The 6,032-nt window shown below is 48.6% G+C and overlaps 1 pseudogene; it reads left to right on the forward strand.

Annotated features, from left to right (window-relative positions):
* The first annotated feature begins 442 nt into the window (after positions 1 to 442).
* Positions 443 to 4,966, forward strand: LOC102429023 (annotated as a pseudogene).
* The last annotated feature ends 1,066 nt before the right edge of the window (positions 4,967 to 6,032 follow it).

Raw genomic sequence — 6,032 nt, forward strand, 5'->3', positions numbered from 1 at the left:
ACTGAAAGGTCCCAGGTTCGATTCCGGCCAAGGGCATGTACCTTGGTTGCGGGCACATCCCCAGTAGGTGGTGTGCAGGAGGCAGCTGATCGATGTTCCTCTCTCATTGATGTTTCTAACTCTATCCCTCTCCCTTCCTCTCTGTGAAAAATCAATAAAATATATTTTTTAAAAAAAGTACAACTAAACTACTGAACCATCATTCTAAACCATCTGAAATCTAGCTAAATGAAAGTTCTATAATTAAGGTTTTAAAGAAGCCACCCCAGCCCCTGGGCCGGGCACAGGTCCTCAGGAAGATGGGCCTGTTCCCTACCTTTGTCTCCTGGTGCACACCGTAGCACCAAGCCTGCAATTGCTTGCCAGAGCCTCATTGCGAAACAGCACAGGGAATTCAGTGCATGGAAACAACTGGTGAAGCAAATACAGGCGAAGCCTCAGGATGGATGTTACCATCTCAGAGCTCATAGAGCTTTCTGCAGAACCTGCTAGTGACTTAGGTGAAAACTTTGGGCCCATATGTAAGTGGCAACCATGATAACCTATGTACACGGATTTAGTGGATGGCATTATTTTTTAACCAATCATGTTGCAAACAGATCCCACTCCTACAAATCAACACATCAACCAGCACATCAACAATAATGTGCATCTTTGTATTCAGAACCTGACCAACTTGATGAGAAACATTAAGACCTACTACCAGGAAGTTCTCCAGCAGCTGATCATAATCAACTTGCCCAATGTTTTGTTGACTGGCAAAGACTATCAGGAAAAAGTATAGAGGAAATGAAGAAGGTGCTGTTGCTGGGTTATGTTGTCCAGTGTGAGAGGAAAGAGGAATTTCCTCATGGTCATTGAGACCCATGCTGGGATTATGGCCCATTACCAGGAGGTGAGCCATAATCAGGAGAATGTATTTGCCCTGCAATGGATGGAGGTTCCAAACATGGCCCTGGAGGTGCTAGAGGCCCTCTCATGGAACATGGCGTTTCACCTCAGGAGGCTCAGAGATGAGCAAGATGAATGCACAGAGCTGATCGTGGACCTAACTCAGGAGTGGAAGTACCTCTAGGCATAGCAGCCTCTCAGCCCCCTCAAGTCTTCCAGTGCCGAGTCCACACCCAGCCCTACCAGCAGCCTCTCCAGCAAGTATCAGCAGCACCTGGCTATGGAGCTGGCAGACACCAAGGCCAGGCTGAGCTGCATCAGGCAGGAGCTGGAGGAAAAGACAGAGCAGCTTATGGACACTACACATGAGGTAGATCAGTTGGTGATGGAGCTGCAGAAAGTCAAGCAGGAGAACATCCAGCTGGCGGCTAGTGCCTGGTCTATTTGTGCCTACCTTGATGAGCTGGTCTCTCTAGGGAGAAGGCGAATCATGTGGAGAGGCTGGAGATGGAGCTAATGCACTTCAGGGAGAAGCTGAAAGACACGGACTTCTATAAAGCCTGCATGGAGGAGCTGAGAGAAGATAATACCACTTTAACTGAAACCAAGTCCATTCTGATGCAACAGCTGACTGCTGCTTGGACCCAGGTTGATAAACTTTATGAGCTGGAGAAAGAGAACCTGCAGCTGAAATCTAAGTTTCAGGACCTGGAATTGGACCGAGATGTAGACAAGAAATGCATTGAGGAACTGCTGGAAGAGAACATTACCCTCAAGACTGCACAGAAGCAGAGCATGAACGAGTCCACCCACCTGGGCTGTGAGCTGAAGCATCTACCCAAGAATGCAGACCTGTCAGATGCTTCCAGGAAGTTGTTTGTGTTTGAGTTGAAAGAATGCACCACCAGCCACATCCTGAATTTGGAGGAGAACGAGAGCCTACAGAGCACCATCCAGGAGCTGTGGGACGCGTCCCTGGCGCTGGAGGAGAGTAGCCTCAAATGCGGTGAGCTGGAGAAGAACCAGCAGCTCAGCAAGATTAAAAAGTTGCAGATCCAGCTAGAAAGAGAAAATCAGAGCAACCAGGATTTGGAGACCTTCAGTGTAGAACTGATCAAAGACACAGACGGTGAAGGCTGACAAAGCTAGGCAGATCAAGGATCTTGAGCAAAAAAAAAAAGCATCAGCTCAGCCAAGCGATGTGGTTGTTGTGGAGAGGTCACAGGTCAGCAGTAAGGTCCACTTAAAGGACATCTAGAATGAAAACAAAGTCATTCACCAGACGGTGACAGAGACCAGCAGCAAATTCAGCAAGCTGGAGTTCGAGAAGCAGCAGCTGCACAGGGATCTGGAGGTGAAGGAGAAGGTGGAGCAGGTGGAGGAGCTGGAGAAGGAGATGCACCCCTGCAGGAGGAGAACAAGAAGCTGGCCAAGGCGGTCACCTCCCTGACAATGGCCACCGAGAAGGTCCATACCCTGGAGTGTGAGAGTCAGAGCCTGATGCTGGAGAACCGGAGCCTGCGTAAGTTTCTAGAGACCCTGCAGAATCTGTCAGTGCAGCTCTAGGGTCTGGAGTGGGAGAACCAGCAGGTGGATGAGGAGAACCTGGAGTTGCACAGGATTGGGGGTGACCATGCGCTTTACGGGTGCCAAGATGGGCAGATCGAGGAGGAGAACCAGGAGCTTGAGCGGGAGGAGGAGGAGCTGCTGAACACCCTGTGCAAGAAGTAGGAGCACCTGGAGCTCAGCTACCAGAGCATGAGTGCCGAAAACCTGTGGCTGTAGCAGAACCTGGAGAGCGAGCTCAGGGAGCTGGAGGCAGAAAACCAGGCCCTGCAGTAGGATGTGGAAGCCTAGTGGCTACCAAGCAAGCAGTGGGAGAAGTCGGAGAAGGAGAAGATGGCCCTGGAGCAGGAGGTGGCCCAGGTGGTAAAAGACAAGCTGCTGCTGGAGAAGGAGGCGAATAGGCTGTGGCAGCAGGTGTAGCTCAAGGGCATGGTTTTGGTTGACATCACCAAGCTGTCCATAGCTGAGAAGAGCTGCGCTCTGGACAAGGAGCTGGCCCACTGCAGAGACACAGCCACCAAGCTGAAGGAGTTGGAGAAGGACAATAGAGACCTCACCAAGCAAGCCACCATGCACAAGAGGATGCTGGTGACCCTGAAAGAGGAACTGGTGCTGGGGAAACTGAAGAATCAGCAACTGACCAGTGAGCTGGACAAACTGAGCCAGGAGCTGGAGATGGTCAGCCTCCACAAGGAGCTGCTGCTGCAGGATAACAGCAACAGCAACCCAAAATACAAGATTTTGGGGGGCAGGAATGAAATGACATTAAAAATGACACTAGCCATGAAAGAAGAAAAGATTGTGTTCTTAGAAGCACAGGTATGAGAGAAAGCCAGCCTGAACTAACAGCTACAGAAGGCACTTCAGGGGCTGAAGAAGTGTGAGCTCCTCAGGCAGAACCAGGAGGAGGGGAAGCACCTGTAGCACTCTTTGAAACACCCTGTGGGAAGTTGGTTGCTGGTCACCAAGAGGAGAGCTGGGGGCTGAGCCATAAGGAAGCCACCATAGAGATGCTTCAAGTGAAGGACCTGGCCAGCGAGCTGGAACGGAACAATGCAGCTCAAGGATCAGCTGCAGCACTTGGAGACCCAGAACATGGCCTTCAGCAGTCAGATCCTGACTGCAGAAGCAGAGTGCTTTCCTGCAGGAGCACACCACCATGCTGCAGACCCAGAAGGCCAAGCTGCAGGTGGAAAATTCTACTGAGCTGCCAGAGCACCTTGCTCACCGCACAGTATACATTACTCCAGAACCAGCAGGTGGCCAAGGACAGGCAGCATGAGAACCTGCAGAAGCAGCAGAAGCAGCTGACGGCAGCCTATGAGGCCCTGCTGCAGGATCACGAGCACCTGGGCACACTCCACGAACACCAGTCTGAGGCGTATGGAGCCAGCACAGCTCCCTGAAGACATTTCATCGGATCCTGGAGTTAGAGCACAAGGCACTCGGGTAGAGGCACGAGGACATGCTGAAACATAAGGCAGAACTGGAGGAGCTGGAGAAGTCTTGAACAGTAAGCAGGAGGCTCTGCGCAGGAGCAGAGGATGAACACCATCACCACTGATGAGAACCAGAGGCTGTGGGAGAGCTAGACAGGGTCAATTTCCTGCACCAGCATCTGAGGAGGGAGTACAAGGAACTGTACACCCACACCAATGAGCTGAAAACCTCGCGAAATGACAGGCAGATGGAGGTGAACTGCTGGCAGATGAGTTGAAGGAGGGGCACCAGAGCATGGACATCTCATTGATCAAGCTGGACAACCACTGCGAGCTGATCTCCCGGGAACTTGGAGGAAGAAAATCATCACTTCTCAATCCAAAACGTTGAATGAGCAGAACCAGAGGTTTCTAGAGCAGAACATGGAGAGCAAGGATCAGTACCACGAGGAGCAGGAGCAGTACATAGACAAATTAAATGCCTTACAGAAACATAAGGAAAAACTCGAAGAAAAAATCTTGGATCAGTATAAGTTCTGTGATCCTGCTCCAAAGAAGAAAAACCACTGGACTGGAGTCAAAGCCTTAGTCAAATTCATCAAACCAAAGAGGGTTCCAGAGAATGACCAGAGTCAACCACAGACAGCCCTCCCTGGACGCTGGAGTCCTCAGACCAGGCCTCGCCCAGTATTCAGCCTCTTAAATCGCAGTGGTCTCTCTCTACTGCACCCCATCATGCTCAAACTGGGTAGAATAGTGAGACACCCAGAGCGGGACCTGCAGGAAAAAGCCCTGGGGACCTAATATCAAAGAAAGGGTCCCTGCATAGTGGCAGCCCTGACCTCACAGATGGCTCCTCTGATCCACCCATGAAGCCCTGGCTGTCAGAAATGGGATCCTGGACCTATCAGCCATCACAGGTTGATAATCACCGTCTTAAAGGAATGGATCTAGAAAGCTCTAAGTGTACGTTAAAGCTTAATAGAAATAATTGCAGGATAATACATGATTTAAAAAATTATCTGGACATCATCCTCACCATCATCATGGCTCCTCTTCACCACAGATGATCATTCAATGACTTTATGCCATAACCAAGCCACTGTGCTACAATGTCTCTTACCCTCTCTCAGGCACTTTCCCTCAAACAATCTCACACTCCACATGTTAATTCGTTTTTAAGTTTTATTTTTCAGTTTTTCTTTATAGGCTTAGTTTTAGTAGCTGGATTTCTGTTGGTAGCCTGTAGATTTTATTACTTTAGGAGTAAAATTTTTTCACTATGTTAAAAGCATCTGGTAAAGTTGGAGTTAGTAGGGTGTTTTTTTTTAAATTTTGTAGACTTTCCTTTAGGCAAAAACTAGCCAGGCTGTTTTGCTGCAAAAAGTAAATTAGGCTTATGATTGAGATATTAGATCAGGTTCTCTAACAGCTTGCAAGTAGCTACAGGAAGCGTAAACACAATTACCAAAGGGTTCTTTATTTTCACTCACTGTACCTGGTAACCCATCTCAAAGAAGCCCTTTTATAAGTTACATCAAATATAATTACATTTGTTTAAGCCCTGGCTTTTATCATCATAAGAATAAATAAAACTGTCACATTCACTCAAACACATTCATACACACAGATTAACTTGAGTACTAAAAATGTATTATAGTAGTATTAAGTTTTCTTGAGTTTGAATTTAAGACCTATAATAAGAAGAGCAGCTTGTAGAAACACTTGAGAGATGGCAAGGGTCCCTGCATGGTGGCAGCCTTGCAAGACTACAAAGGTCTCTACAAGAACTCTGTAGAATGGCTCAAGCATGTCAAACTCACTGCCAACAGCAAGTTTGACATGCTTGCTGTAGATTAATGTGTAACAATCCAGTTCCTGCTATTTAGTGCTATGTAACAAACCATGCCAAAAATATTAGCTTAGAGTAATAACTTCATTTATCTGGCTCTAAAATCTGAAATTTGGGCAGGGCTCAGTGGTGACAGTTAATCTTTGCTCCACTTGGTATCAGCTGGACAGGACCTTACGGGCCGGAGCTATCTACCACTGGCTCCAGCCGACTCCATGGCCGCCGCCCAGAGGCAACGAAGGAAGCCAAGCATGCCGCCCGCTGCGGCCAGCGTGGATCTGGCC

The sequence above is a fragment of the Myotis lucifugus genome, unplaced genomic scaffold, assembly GCF_000147115.1.
Source record: "Myotis lucifugus unplaced genomic scaffold, Myoluc2.0 scaffold_203, whole genome shotgun sequence".
NCBI lineage: Eukaryota > Metazoa > Chordata > Mammalia > Chiroptera > Vespertilionidae > Myotis > Myotis lucifugus.